At 35.7% G+C, this 16,515-nt stretch overlaps 1 protein-coding gene and 1 non-coding gene across 2 annotated transcripts in view; both read left to right on the top strand.

Moving 5' to 3' along the window:
* Positions 1-16,515, top strand: part of HIBADH (3-hydroxyisobutyrate dehydrogenase) — a 95,899-nt gene that overhangs the window by 42,561 nt on the left and 36,823 nt on the right. The gene's annotated exons all lie outside the window — the stretch shown is intronic.
* On the top strand, positions 6,631-6,737 carry LOC123613468 (U6 spliceosomal RNA). The gene has a single exon (XR_006720827.1). It is a non-coding gene; the product is annotated as a U6 spliceosomal RNA (small nuclear RNA).

A 16,515-nucleotide genomic window follows, 5' to 3' on the forward strand; every position in this document is an offset into this window, starting at 1 on the left:
GGGAAATAGTTTTACAGGGGAGGAAAAAATGTCTTTTTTCATCTACCCTCCTAGGTTCTCTGCCTGAGGCCCTGTAAATGAGACTGACAGAAGACAGATTAACGAGAGAAAAGCAGCATAAACATTTCTTTAATATCAGTTTTATGAAACAGGGAACCTTTATAAGAAAATGAAGGCCTGAAGAAATGGTTAAACCTGATTGTTTTTCTACCAAGTTTGGCAGAGTGGAAAGTCATAAGAGAAACCTGATAGGACAAAAGGGTGTGGGTTAAGAGTAGTAAACTGGGGTAAACGTAGCAAAGCCTGTTCCTCCCGGTTCATCTGAGTCTCTCTGTCTTTGGAGATAAGGATGCTCCTTTCTCCTGGGTATAGGGAGGGCACCTCTCATATGAGGGTCTTACAACCTCCTTCAGGGGAGACGAGAAGATCAGAGTCCTTCCTACGCCTGCTGTTTTCAAACTCCTCCAGCTTAAAATATAAAATATGTGTCACGGTGCCATATTTTGGGATAGTGTGTTCTGAACCCCATTACCACCATAAAAGTTAAAACAACTAAAGTAAACCTTAGGTTTCTCCTGATCAAATTATAAGCATTTTAATGATTTCTAAATGTAACAAATTACATTACTTGCCCTTTTTAAACTAATTTGAATGTATAAATAGAAATATAGCTGATAAAAACATTTCATTAGATAAAAATAAACATTTCTGATACTACCTTTATTTCCTTATGTTGTCATTACAATGTTTTTTTAAGAATGTCATTACTGTGAGATAGCTACTTGTTCATACAGACGCAAATAGTTTCTAATTTGTATACATAATGTATTTATAGTTTTACATACTTGAGTGAAATAGTTTGTTTTCTATTTCAGTTTTAACTTGTGTAAATTTTTTTTGCAATTTCGATCTCTCAAAAGTTAAAAGATACTTGATTTTTAAAATCATTAAAAATGAAGCATTTGAGAAGCACCTCTTAAGCAATATGACCATAGAGGTTTAAAGCCAAGCATGTAGGCTTAAACTATTCATTTTCCCATTTGATCAAGAACAGAGTAAAGCAGTAAAAATAATCAGAGAATATTTTAAAGTACTGTATATTTTATTGTATTTAAAATACTATATAGGCTGATATAAAAATACTATATAAGTGATATTAAAATACTCTATATATAGTTACCAAAATATCTTGCCTTGTATTTACCTTGGACTATCTTTCCTTATTTCCAGGTTCAGTTAGGCAATGAAGCAAAAAAAAAAAAAGGCCAAAATCCCCACCCCACCCCCAAACCCCAGTAACCCTCCCTCCGTCTACTTGTAGGCTTTAAACCTGAAATGCATTTTAAATTTGGCTTGTGCCTGGCCAGCAGTCTTTTTATTCTTTCTGTTTTGCAATTAAAAATGAATTATTTTCAGAGTAAAGATTCTAAGCATTCCTGTACTAGAAACATTCCTTGGGGACTGAGGTCCAAATATCATTCTGTTTCCTGTTTTAGCTAAATTTTTGTTGGGATTTGTATCATTGCATAATTCATAAACATTTACTTAGACTCTCTCCCTCCTAAATTGGTATATGCAGACCACAAAAACTGCTAGTTTGGAAGTAAAACTGTTTGATACTGACCTATTTCTCTTACCTCCTCGTTTAAAATGCCTAACTTATTAATGACATTACTCGAGTGAGACTCTTGGAAATGCTGCTTTAGCCTGGTGAAATCTTTTCTCAGTTGTTTCTTTGAAGGAGTTAGAAATAGTTAAATGCCTTTGAATACTCACATCCCAAATAATCTTCAAATTATTGTTTAGTTAAAATGAGTTATTAAAAGAGAAAGAAACCTAATTGAAGGGGGAGGTGAAGAGGGTGCATGCAGAGGAGGGAGGGTGAGCATGTTGGAGGATGCCTGGGCTGGGAGGGTGGGGGAGGGGGGAATATAGACAAGGGCAGTGAGCCATCAACATGAACTTCAGCTGTTGAAATTTCTTGTCACTTCTTTCCTTTTTATTTAGAAGTGGATATTAGTAAAAGTACTACTACAGCATTTTTCTCCTAATTCTTTTTTTTGGGGGGGGGTGGCAGTATAACTTGTTATACTAGATTGTCCTTTCAGCCATTAAGATTTAAATTTCATATTTCTGGTAGTAAAATCATCTCTGTCAAATGTAGTAAGGCTGTAGCTTTAACACCACTTCATGTCTGATTAGAAGGTTTTCTTTTGTAATTAATTTCCCTCTGAGCTCTTAGTGGAGAACAGTAGCCCACCACAGAGAGGTTAGAATTCTGTGGACTTTGGCTGTTCAGCTTTAATGATACAAGGGAACAGCAGAGCAAGAATAAATGAGGTACTTTTTGGTGAGCAAAAAATGTGAACTGACTGTCAGTGTGAGCTTGGTTCTAGGAGCAGTTAGGCAGCAGTAATAGGGCACACTTGAGTAATTTAATTTGCATAACAAGGCTTGCCGAGGAGCTCTGACAGGCGCAGAGATTTGTCTAGCTAGCAAGCTCCAGATGGACGTGGCCACACAGCAGCTGGGCGGCACGTTGCTCAGAGTGGACAGCACCGCCCAGACTGGCAGCTGGACCCTGGTGACCGCAGGGCTGTGGCAGGCCAGCTGGTGGCTTCTGACAGCCAGTGGCCCTGTTAGAGAGCCTTTCATAATGGCCTGTCAAGGTACGGGACCTGCAGGGACCGGCAGAAGTATGTCACAAGTCACCAGTGAGGGTTGTTAAGCTGAAAAAATCTGTCCCAGGGAAGTAGAGGTGGTCACCGTTGCAGCCACAAAGCTAACACCTCCCAGAGCGATTCCTCTCCTTTTTGAAGAGGACAGGCTTTTTTTTTTTTTTTTCTTAAAAACATTTGCTCTAGACTGCAGTCATTCTGGATTATGTTGTATTCTTAAAGCCTTGAAACCAAGTTGGCCACTTTCCTGAGAGCACATGTTGACTGTCAGCTGGGATGGAAGAGAATATTGTTTTTTTAATGTTTTCCCTCTGTCTTTGCATATTGGCAACAAGGGCATATTTATTTGGGGGAGGAAATCAGTGATGATTTAATGATTTATCTTGGATTTATTGCTCACAGGAAAAACAGTATGTTTGAAGAATAAACTGCAGACAAGTGCGTGAACTGGTGTGCAGTTTGTTCAGGCCACTCCCCTCCTATGTCCAGGTGGACTGTGTTTATGTGGAAGAATTCTATAACCACCCATCTTCTCAGATTAGAACAGACATGGAAGAAGGCCAGCTTTGTGCTCGCTATTAATAAAGTTTGTATCTGTGTTCTTAAATGGAGAATTTTGCCATTTTATAACACTTTCACTCTAGAAAATCATGTAACTAGACAATACAACTTTTTTTAAAGGCAGGAAAACTCAGAAGCATTTTTCAGTAAAATGAGAAACTTGCTGTTACAAGCCCCAAGCTCATTTACTTTTACTACAACCAAATTCTAGTGAAACAAAACAATTCATACTGGAGTAATGTGGACTTTATGGCAGTAAAAACGGTCCAGAAGGTTACCATTTTTAATCTTTAAATTGGCAAAGATACAAAAGTCTGTTCTTAGCCAAGGCAAGGAGAATATGTAGCCTCAAAGACTGCTGTTGGGGATGTAAATTATTTCAAGCAATTTAGTGAACAGTTTGGATGCATCAGAAGCTTAACAAATAGGCAAAATAATTTGTCTAGTAATTCTGCTTCTAAGAATGTATCCCCCCAAAGTCAGAATGTACTTTTAGCGTTGTTAAAAACCGATTTGCAGTGTGCCATCCATGGACCCCCAGGGGGCCCATGAGGTCAAAATTATTTTCATAGTGATACTAATATTACTCACACTGAAAAAGGAATGCCTGATAAAAATACTGGCCCTCAGTGTAAATCAGGAGAGTGGCATGTTCTTCACTGCCACATGCGTGCAGTTTCACTTAAGAATGGCTTGATGAGGCGATACAAATGATTACTTCTATTGAATTTTGATCTTTGAACATGTGTTTTTTTATATTCTATGTGATAGAATGGAAAGCGTACAGAAAACACTTCTACTACTATAGATATTGTGGTTGCTGTAAGGAAAAGTACTTTTGTGACTGAGTTGCCAGCTGAACTATCTGCTTTTCCATGTAATATCATTTTTATTTAAAAGAGTGCCTGATAAGACATTTTATAGAAAAAGAACAAAGTGAACGTGTTACTTCAAGTGTTTGTTGCCAATGATAAAATTGGATCTTTCAAGCAAAAATTAGAATTTTAGAAAACTTATATCTGGTTCTATGAGCCTGACAGCTTTTTAATACTAAAGACTTTTGTGATGAGATTTATGGTGCTATTAAAGAATGTGATTTCCTTATATAACATATTGGGAATTTGGAAGATCTGCATAACTCACTGAACCTCTATTTTCCAAAAGACTATTGTATAATGCTACAGAACTATGCCTGGGGTAAAAGAGGCATTCAAAGTATAACATAGACATGTAGATTTTAATATAACAAACTGAAGAAAGTTCATTGGTATGCCACACTGCAACTGGCTTTTGATTTTTTTTTTTTAACTGAAGTATAGTCAGTTTACAATGTTGTGTTAGTTTCTGGTGTATAGCATACTGATTCAGTTATATATATTCCTTTTCATATTCTTTTCCATTATAGGTTATTACAAGATATTGAATCTAGTTCCCTGTGCTATACAGTAGGACCTTGTTGTTTATCTGTTTTGTATATAGTAGTTTGTATCTGCAAATCCCAAACTCCCAATTTATCCCTCCCCACTCCTTTTCCCCCTGGTAGCCTTAAGCTTTCTATGTCTGAGTCTGTTTTTGTTTTGTAAATAAGTTCATTTGTGTCATTTTATAAGATTCCACTTATAAGTATTAACATAATGGTATTTTTCTTTCTCTTTCTGGCTTTCTTCATTTAGTATGATAATCTCTAGGTCCATCCGTGTTGCTGCAAGTAGCATTATGTCATTCTTTTTTATGGCTGAGTAGTATTCCTGTGGTGTGTGTGTGTGTGTGTGTGTGTGTGTGTGTGTGTGTGTGTGTGTGTGTGTACACACCCAACTTCTTTGTCCAATCATCTGTCAATGGACATTTAATTTGCTTCAATACAACTGGCCTTTAATAAACTACCATTTGTCAGACTGTTGGTTAATGTCACAATTATCTGAAAAGCTTCTTAAAATACTCCTCCCTTTTTCAACTACATATCCATATGAAGCCAGCTTTTCTTTATATACTTACACCAAAACAATATGTATCTACTTCTACATTCAACTTGATGTGAAAATCCAGCTGCTTTCTACTAAGCCAGATTTAAAGAGGTTTGCAAAATTGTGAAACAGTGCAACTCTTCTCACTAAAGTTTTTTTTCTTTAGAAAGTCTTGTTATTTTTTCATAAAAATAGGTTAACATGTAATGGGTTTATCATTGTTATTTTTAGGTGAATTAAGAAATAAATATTTTAAAATTTTTCTCAGTTTTATTTTCTAATATAGTAAATACTGGTAGACATAATCCACATAAGCAAAAACTTTGGGGTCCTCAATAGTATTTAAGAAAGGTTAAAAACCACTGATTTAAAGTAATGATTACTTGGAAATAACCCAGATGTCCAGTTGGAGGGAGCTAATTAAATTATATAATATGAGTCAAAATGTTAAATTTTTGACATGAAAAATATCTACAGTGCTTTTTAGGTAAGAAAAGCAGGTTATAAAACAGTATATACAGTAAGATTCTATTTTTTAAATTATTATATAATATGTTTATTTCAAATTTATACTCTGACACTAAGGTATTAAGCAGTTTTCTCTGGGAAAAGAGGTAGAAGAAGTTCTAAAAAAGTTGTAGGAATGTTAGGCTGCATCATGAGATAACTGTTTCCCCCTTATTTTAAAAATCAGGACAATAACTACCTCTCGGGCTGACTGAAAGAATGAAGTGAGGAGGTAATACCTGGCATATGATAGTTGTTCCATATATTTACTTCCCTCTATCATTTCTCTGAGCTCTAAAATTCTGTACACTAGCAGTGTATTTGTGACATTCAGTGACTAGTAAATCTTCCCTTGAGGTCAAAAGAAGGATCCTTTGAAAACAAGAAGAGGATTATCAGGTGACTATCATCTTATTTCTGTGAAAGAAAAATTTGTGGACTAATAGCTGTAAAACAGAAAGTAGACAGCATCATGCACATGCCTTTTGGTAAAGATAGGTAAGGGAAACAAGTATTTAATGAGCTGCCATTACATAGTAAGTCCTCAGTCAGAGCTGGGTGCTTTACAGACACTGTCACATCTGATGCTCCCAACCACCCCGTGAGGTAAGGACTGTTGTCACCTCCATTTCACTGATGTAGAAATGGTTGAACAAAGAAGTTATGGAACATGTTCTTAGTCATTTTGGAGGTGGAATAAATTCAACACTAGTCTGGCTGACTGTAAGGTTTCTGCTTTTAACCTTATAATATGTTACCTCTAAGAGAAATGAAAACCTCCAGATGAACGCAAGGAACAGCTAGCCTAGCTCCTTACTCTGCGGGGGAAGAGCCTGGATTGATGTTGATAAACTTCTAGATCTGTGGGTCTTAAAGACTCATTCCCCAGTGTTCAATTAAATTAAAATGACATAGACAAAGTGCTCACTTCTGCAGCACATATACTAAAATTGGAATGAGACAGAGAAGATTAGCATGGCCCCTGCACAAGGATGACATGCAAATTCCTGAAGCGTTCCATATTTTTTGACTATATTTCAATAAAAGTGTATATGCAATAAATAAATAAATGAGAGAAAAAATAGGTAAAACACAGTTACTGGTACATCATACTCATTGAGTAAATGGAAATGATTTATTATAATTCTGTGTCCAAGTCAGAAGTTTGGGTTCCTGGTCATAAAACTGGAAAAGAAAAAAAAAATCATTGTGAGTTCATAATCTCTTACTTGAAACTTTCGGAGCCATGTGAGTTTTTTTCTTTTAATAAAAGATAATACTATACACACACACACACACACACACACACACACACACCCCATATATTATGTAACATCCCTAACAGAGTCCAGGGCCACCCTCTATAATCAAACATATTAATTATTTCTGCAGTGAAATATGTGAATATTCACACCAAGCATAATAAATGAATACTGTAAATATGTAAGTAACCTCACATCAGTTTTGCTGTCAAATGAGTGAAGAAAAACCTTTTGCTCTTAGAGGTTTTTGTAGAACAGAATGGTAGGGAAGGAACTGTGGACTGGTGAAGCATACAGTGATGTTTCAAGGAGAGTAAAAAAGCATAGATTTCCTTACCAACTGAGGAACAGATAGATAGTCAAGTGACAGTTTGTTCATAAGAGACTCTGCATCCTGGGTCAAAGCAGTAATCTCAAATACTAATGATATCCAATGAGGAAAAATAAAACAAGCACACATCTTTTATTGTCTCCCATGTAAATATGCTTCACTTTAAAGCTGAGGACAAAATCAAGTACAATATTTGTTCTAGAGAATCTGCCTTTGTCAAAGAAACCACACGAAACCAAATCTATTTGGATTGGTCTCTTCTTTCCAGGTTTCTTATAATAGAATCTTTTCTTTTTGGTAAGAATGGAAAAATGATATTCTGTGTCTTGGTCTTTAAATACTGAAAGACCTGCAAGTACTAAATTCTTCTGAACTGTGAAAGAGACTGAGATTATGGGCTGTACTTGGTCATTCCTGAACAGTAGTATTCAAGGAATTTACCTTTTTGTAAAAGAAAAAGAATTGAGTAATTTTTAAAGAAGGGAATTTCAAATGTTGGGAAGATAAGCAGTACAGTTACCAGCCATGCCTGATGGAGGTAGGACGGAAGCAGAATAGTAACACAGCCTGTTCTTTATCCCCGTCCTCCTCCAGTCCTCACTTCTTTTTCTCCTCAGTGTATGTTCCATGGTACATGATTACACGCAATCAGCTGCCTTGCTCCTCTTTTCCCTCTGTTGATACTGACCCAACCCTGGTCAAATCCAACTGTTTTGCCTTTCACTTGCCCTTGAGATGAACATGGTTGGAGTAAATGGATGACATGTTGGCTACTTATGGTCTTCATCTAATTGATTGCCTTCTTTTGTTAAAATCAGAGGGAGAGTGTTTATTTTTTTCTGTTTCATGAAGAGTCATAGGAAAAACAGCCACATACATTTTACTTTGGTTCTATATCTCTTTTCTCTAAATCCTAATTTATAGAAATGAGGCTATTCAGACTCCTGTGTATTTTGAAAACGTATATGTGTAATGTACATGCATGTGATTTAGCATAGAAGTAAACATTATGGATTTTAATGGGCTGTAACTCAATAGCATGGCAATACGTTACAGAAGTAGTCCCTCAGCCCTGCTTTCTTCCTGATGTGAGTCAAACAGTATTAGGATAAAGATTCTAACCTCTTCTTTTGGTGGTTGAAGTTTTATTTGTAAAACAACCCTAAAATGGATCTCAGCTAAGTAATTTCTATATGCTATGCCCTGGCAGAGAACCTAGAACAAACACCATTAGTGTGGTTAGTCATTTACTTGGGAAGCCAGGGCAGACTCAGAGATATTAGGGACAGAGAGCACATATGGAAACCTGATTGTGGAATTGGAGGTACAGAGTAACTCAGCAATATAATAATGTAAATTAATGAAGAATTACTCCAGTTATAGAAATTTGACTCAGATGCTTTAGCAAAGTATCTTTTGTAAACCAGGATGCAAGTATTTACCTTAATTGGTCTTTAGGTCAGAATTTTCCCTCCTTCACCTCCTGCCTCTTTAAAAATAAAAAATAGAATCCATGAAACATTTCTAAATAATAAGTACATACAGATTCCATTTGTATGTTGATCAATACTCTGCTATTTAACTTTTTTATTTTTAATTTCAATTTGTAGGTTCTGTCCTCCTCCCCCTCATACTTTGTTCTTTTTGGCTGAAGCATTCACTCCCATCTAAAAACTGCTAGCATAAATCTTCTGAGAGCAGGGACATTCTCCTGTATAACTCCAAGACTGCTGTCACACCCAAGAAGTTTGACATTGATTCAGTGTCATCTAATGTATAGCCCATATTCAGAGTTTCTCAGTTACACCCAAATAACTAGATTTTTCCTTTTCTGTGATCCACTGTCTAATAAAGTTTCCTGCATTACGTTGGTTGCCATGTTTCATCAGTCTTTTTAGTCTAGAGCAGTTCTTACAGTCTTCCTTTAAAAAACCCTTTCCATCAGTCATCACACGGAATTTTTCTCATTCTGGATTTGTCTGATTGTTTCCTTATTGGTTTGAGGTTGAGCCTTTCTGGTTACCATACAAAGCCTGATTTATTTATAGAGAATCTTGACTTTTTCTGCCTGTTCTCAGTTGCTTTTTTTAGAGTCTCAGACTCTCAGCTAGGTACAAAAAGGAATAGCAATTGAATTCTATTTTTGTAGATACTAAAAACCTGGTATATTAAAATGAAGAAAGTGTTTTTTTTCTTTTTTTAAAGCAAAAATTAGCTGTCCAATTTGTGATCTAATGAGCCTTTCTGAAACCTGATGGTAGGGTGTGTGCTTTTCTATTACTTCATAGAAAGTTTAAAACAGCAGCATTAAATAAAGTCTTCTGAAATGCAAGGCTTTCAGGTTTACATCCCATCAAAAAATGTTCATTGTGTAAAACACAGGCTGAATTGCAAGTGGATATACTACAATTATACCAAAGAAATGAATATTTCATTTCAACACTCTTATACCTTATGCTCATGGAAGGAAATAGGACAAATCTGTATCCAAATCTGTATTCAAAAATCTGTATTTTTAGGTTTTTCTGAGCCTTTTTCTGGTTAATTTTGAAACTTGTGTATGAGAAGTAAGAGTTTAAAAGTGAACTTCATAACCAGAATGACATCTTACCCCAATCCTGGTTTGTAATGCTGTCTGTTTGAGTAAATAAAGCAATTATTTAAAATAATATATTGAACTTATAAAATCAGGTGTCTTCAAAAAATGTTTCCCATAGTTGTTACAAATGTTTATATTTAAATGTTGTTTTCTGCTGTACCTTTCCAGAACCCTACCACCTTTCACAAAGCAAAATTTGCATACCAAATTTTCTAAAAATATTGTTTTTATTTAAAGATTTGTTTTTTGTATTTTCATACCAAAGAACAGTAAATGTTAATAACAGCGAGGAGTGAGTTTTTTCCGTTTTTTTTTTTTTTTTTTTTTTTTGAGGTCAGCAGTGTTTAGATTAATCAGGTTGACATTTCTTGCTGGTGGGTCATGAACTGTTGATAATAGCATTAAATGGTGATTCGGTTGTTGCAGAAGGTACAACTCATTATCCAGCTACTTTATTAAATCATCATGGAAAACAACCGGTGCCCCACACCCGTGTGTTCTGCAGAAATATTACATGAGGAAGGATATATTTCTTTTGTTTACATCTTAAAGTATTGGAGGCTTAATCACAATCTCTAAGGAAGCTACAGCATTGCCACTACTTGAGAGAACCAGGATCAGTACTTTGATTTGGGGGATGAAGGGATGTAGATTAAAAAAAAATTTTTTTTATTGAAGTGTAGTTGATTTACAGTCTTAGTTTCGGGTGTTCCGCAAAGTGATTCAGTTATACATATATATTTTTTCTTTTCAGATTATTTTCCATCATATGTTATAACAAGAAATTGAATATAATTCCCTGTGCTATACAGTAGGTCCTTGTTGTTTCTCTATTTTTATATATAGTTATATGTGTCTGTTAATAGAATTCTTTTAATAACGTACCCAAAGTCTTCTCCTCATATTGTGAACCTTTCTGAAACCTTGTTTTAATAATGAATGTACTTGGGTAGCAAGTAATAAAAGCTTTAGAGATTTGCAAGTTGGGATATTTTTAAAAGATACATTCATTTTAAGGGAGAGATGATGCTTGGAAAGTTCACTTATGTGCTGTAGAAGTAGGTTTCTTGAGGAGCATCTTTGTTACAAAAACCTCTTCTTTAAGAAAAATTTATGAGCTAGATTTTTCTTTATAGTTGCTAATCAATTGCCTTTTAAGATAAACCTCAGTAGTTCAGCATGCAGTGAATCTGAAGTCACTACTCTCCTTGAATTTTAAATTAAAATGTGTTTTCAGCATCTCAAATGTGTGTATAGGCATTGAAGAGTTAGTAACATGACTACTGTATTAATGTTGACTTCGTTTCTGGTTGCATAGTATAAAATGAGTAGAGTCAGTTTCCAGGTATTAATGAAATAACCCAAACACCCAGCTCAAGGTATTACAGATATTTTCTCAGTAACGATTTGTTAATGAATTTGTGACACTTGGACCAAAGCAGGAGAGCTTTTTTTTTTTTTAGCACTTTGTATTTGTCACACACAATGTATTTTAAGGAGAGAAGATAAAATAAATATTTCTCTTTTAGGGAAAAGGAATATTAACATCTTCAAAGTAACAACCTTATTTAGGACGAATAGGTTCTTGGAATCTATGCTGACTCTTATGAGAAACATTGAGAATTAGAAAATTATGGGCCACTAGAGGTCACTGTTTAGTAATCAACTTTTAATGAACCAGAACATTCAGGAAAGTCAATAAATTGTAGTGTGGATTTTTCTAATTATGAATTCATATTTAATCATTCAATGACAAGTTAACTGTGGCAGTGGTTCTATGTATTTTGCATATGTGGTTATGCTAATATACTGTTATATTTCTCAGATGCTGGTCCTCCATCATTAGAGTTGTATTGCTAACGGCTTTGTTATCTAGCATTAATTACTAATTATGGGGTGTAATTAACTTTGTTACCACTGTCACCCCTTTCATGGGCCAAAAGTTCTTTTGAAAATAAAGTTTCACTGTAAATAGACATTCCATTTATGTGCTCACAGGTGTAATGGTTCTGACCCATTCCACTGTCTTCCCCTTGACTGCGATCTGCCTGCTTCTTTCTTGGTTTCCCTTGATCCCATCCCTGCTCTCTGCCTTGTCTCACCTGGTTTCTTTCTTCCCTCCTTTGGATTCCTTTTCTACTTTAATGTGAATCAACTGCTTTATTTACTAAGTGACTTTTCTTCTCAACCTTCCAGCCTTGATTCGATGAGTAGTAGAGCGTGACTCTTGTTGCATATGTTAAGGAACCCGGGGCGGGTACGTTGGGCCTAGTAGGCCGGCAGAGGGAAGGGTGTCTGCATGTGAGCAAGTGTGCTTTGCTGTTGCTGCTGCTTCCTCTGCTGCCACTGCTGCAAGCAGATGTCTCTCCTCAGCCTGTCCAGCCCAGAATCCATTCAGGAAAAGGCCGATTCCCTTGCTTATGTGATAAAAATTTGTTTTCTTCCTTAAAGACTAGGCTGGTTGCCCAAGAGGAGGCCTCTTAATCATAGGAAAAAACTGAACATGTGCTCATGCATTTCCTTTTCTTGAAAACAGTCCTGTGCATTCTGCTCAGAAAGCAGGTACATCAGCACTTTGCTGCTCAGACTTCTGCTTCATGTTGCCTTTACTTCCCCTGCTGCCTGGCCACTGCTGGGTGCTTACACAGTCATCCCCCAGTATCTGTGGGGGAGTGGTTCCAGGACGCTCCCATGGATACCAAAATCCGCCTGTGTTTTAGTCTCTTATGTAAAAGGCATAGTACAGCCAGCCCACCATATCCGCAGTTCCACATTCACAGATAGGAGGTGCCAGCCCTATCCACTCAGCATTCTCAGGTTTGCTTCTGTCTACACAAGGCACATACCTGATACGTTGTTTACCCAAGTCAGCCCTGTCTTCTCAGCCTGCCATTCAAGGCCCTCCAGAGTCTGGGTCGAACTAACTTTTCTACTAAGCCCAACAAAGATGCCACCTCCTGTGATACTGTCCTTAGGTAGAACCCACCCTTCTGTGAACCACCATGACATGTAGGGCACTTACCATCCCACCTTGCATTGTAATGGCTTGTGTACCTGTGTTCTCATCTCAGCTACCCTGCAAATCCAGTGAAAGGATTCTTGACAAATAAATTTAAAGTATTAAAATGCAAACAGTTCTTTATTAAATATGAGTATTTATTTAATCTCATAAGGGAGAGGAAAATGTATTTTATACTTGGAAATGGTACTGCTCATATTTGCATAGCTCTGTATTTAAAGAGATTGAGAGTTTAGTTAAAAACTTTTTGCTTATAATAGGTACAAATGTCTTATATTTTTATAAAAATTTTTAAAAGTTGAAGGATATGCTCATTTTGAACTTGAACTGTATTCTCCAGCTCTTTTCAATTGTTATTTACAGTGGCTGCATACATATGTAAATTTCATATTATTACAGGAAGAAGTGTGCATAGCCAATTCTTTTTTCGCTCCTATAGGAGCAGTAACTAAAGAGTTTCACATGCCTACACGTCTGTATGCACTTTATTATGATAGAAACTAACTTGTAGAGTGTGTTTATAAAAAGGCAAAGAGTTGCCTGTTTGAATTTAGAATGTACTTTTCCTTAGAAACATTTTCTAATATCTTTAGGTCCCTATTTTCTACCTCAAATGTAGTCAACCCAGAATACTCCTCAATTATGATTAGTATCATGTTTCTGTGAGAAATGATTTCAGAGATCCAATTTGGGATGCCAGCCTTTCCTACCCTTTGAGAAAATTTACCTACTGGAAGCTGTTGGCTCTAAATTTTCCTGAGAGGATTCACTGCTCTTCCAAAATTTCAAGTATCTCATTTCTGAAGAATTTTCTTAATTCTATTTTTCCATCGCATTTTTTTACTTTCTAGATCTACATTTTTATCTTTTGGGCTCATTAAGTTAAACTTATTTTCTAAGTCAAGCTTATCTTTTCTGTAAAACCAGTCCTTCCTCTTGATTATTTATACTGCACTACAATTTTAAATTTTCAGTAGAAATACAATGGAAGCCATATAGGTAATTTAAAATGTTCTGATAGCCACATTAAAAAAAAAAAGTAATAAGAAACACAAAGGAACATAATTTTAATAATATTTTACTTAAACCAATGTATCTAAAATATCATCATTTTAACATGTAATCAATATAGAAATTATTGAAGTATTTTACATCCTTTTTTCCCCCATACTCAGCCTTCAAAATCTGGTGTTTATTTTATACCTAAAGTACATTAAGAAAACAATCCTGCTTACATTTGCTTTAAAAAGAATAAAATACCTCAGAATAAATTTAATCAAGGAAGTGAGAGACCTGTACATTGAAAACTAAAAGACAATAATGAAAAAAGTTGAAGAAGATACAAATAAATGGAAAGATACTCCATGCACATGGGTTGGGAGAATTAATACTGTTAAAATGTCCATACTACTGAAACCAATCTGTAGATTCAGTTGAGTTCCTATCAAAATTCCAATGGCATTTTCCACAGAAATAGAACAAACAATCCTAAAATTTGTATGGGACCACAAAAGAGCCCCAAATAGCCACAGCAATTTTGAGAAAGAAGAAAAAAGCTGGAGGCACCACACTCTCTGATTTCAAATGATATTACAAAGCCGTAATAGTCAAAACAGTATGGTGTTGGCATAAAAACAGACACATAGATCAGTGAAATAGAATAGAGAGCCCAGATATAAGCCCATGCATATATAGTCAATTTATGACAAGAAGCAAGAATATAGTATGGGGAAAAGGCAATCTCTTCAATAAATGGTGTTAGGAAAACTGGACAGCCACATGCATAAGAATGAAACTAGACTATTTTACACTATACACATAAATTAACTCAGAATGGATTAAAGATGAATGTAAGACCTGAAACCATAGAACTCCTAGAAGAAAACAGGCAGTAAGCTCCGTGACATTGGTCTTGGTAATTTTTTGGATCTGACTCCAAAAGCAAAGGCAATAAAAGTAAAAATAAATAAGTGGGACTACATCAAACTGAAAAGTTTCTTCAGAGCAAAGGAAATCATCAGTAAAATGAGAAGGCAACCTACTGAATGGGAAAAAATATTTAGAAATCATCTGTCTGATAGGCTAAAATTCAAAATATAGAAAGAACTCACATACCTCAGTAGCAAAAAGCCAAACAATCCTATTAAAAAATGGGCAGAGGATCCATTTGAATAGATGTTTTTCCAAATAAGACATGGATGGCCAACAGGCAAATGAAAAGATGCTCAATATCAGTAATCATTAGGGAAATGCGAATCAAAACCACAATAAGCACATCATCTCATGCTTGTTAGTATGGCTGTGATAGAAAGGACAAGAGGGGACAAGTACTGGGGAGGACATGGAGAAAAGGGAACCCTTGTGCACTGTTGGTGGGAATGTGAATTGGTTCAGCCCCTATGGAAAAAAGTATGAAGGTTCTTCAAAAAATTAGAACTACCTTATGATTTAGCACTTCCACTCCTGGGTATTTATTTGGGGAAAATGAAAACTAATTCAAAAAGATATTTGTACCCCTGTGTTCATTTCAACAGTATTTAGAGTAGCCAAGATATGAAAACAACATAAATGTCCATTGATGAATGGATGGCTCAAAGTAGATGTGGATCGATCAGTCAATCTATCATACACACATACATACATAATACATACAGTAGAATACTATTCAGCCAAAGAAAAGAAATAAATCTTGCCATTTGCAACAACATGGATAGACCTTGAGGGCAGTATAAATGAAATGTCAGACAGGAGGATAAATACTGTGTGATCTCATTTATATGTGGAATCTAAAACACAAACAAAAACCAAGCTTAAAGATATAGAGGACAGATAGGAGGAGGGATGAAATGGGTGAAGAGGGGGTCAAAAGAGACAAACTTACACCCAAAAAATAAATCATCAGGATGTAATGTACAGTATGGTGGCTATAGTTAATAATACCGTATTGCATATTTGAAAGTTGCTGAGAGTCGATCTTAAAAGCCTTTATCATAGAGAACATTTTTAATTTAAAATTTTAAAAAATTCAAATAAAAATTACTGAGGTATTTTACGTCTTTATTTTCATACTAAGTCTTTGAAAAATCTGGTATGTATTTTACACCTGAACAGCATTTCACTTTGAGCTAACTATATTTCAAGTGCTCAACAGTTACATGTGGCTAGTGGCTGCTGTACTGGACAGTGCATAGCCTTAAGAGTCTCCCACTACATTTCTCCCTCCTCAGCCAGTGACATATTGTGATTTTTCCATTGTCTGCCAGAGTTCCTTCAGCACTTGCAAGGAAACTTACAGGTTCTTCCTCCTTCCCTTTCTCCTATCCTTCTCCAATTCCTGTTTTTAGAATTACATAAACACACACACATACACACACACACTCCCCACATGTCAGTTACTATGGTAGAATAACTCATAGACCTTGTTCTCAAGAGCTCACACTCTACCAAGTGTGAAAAAGAAACTATATTACAGTGCAGATTGATAGTTCCCATAACAGAGATATAAAAAAGTTCCATGATAAGTTGAGGATGTAGTTTGGATTATGTGCATTTATCAGATCTGACTTCTAGGCCAGTTGCTTTCCTGAAGAACTG

The sequence above is a fragment of the Camelus bactrianus genome, chromosome 7, assembly GCF_048773025.1.
Source record: "Camelus bactrianus isolate YW-2024 breed Bactrian camel chromosome 7, ASM4877302v1, whole genome shotgun sequence".
In the NCBI taxonomy this organism is placed as follows: Eukaryota; Metazoa; Chordata; class Mammalia; order Artiodactyla; family Camelidae; genus Camelus; species Camelus bactrianus.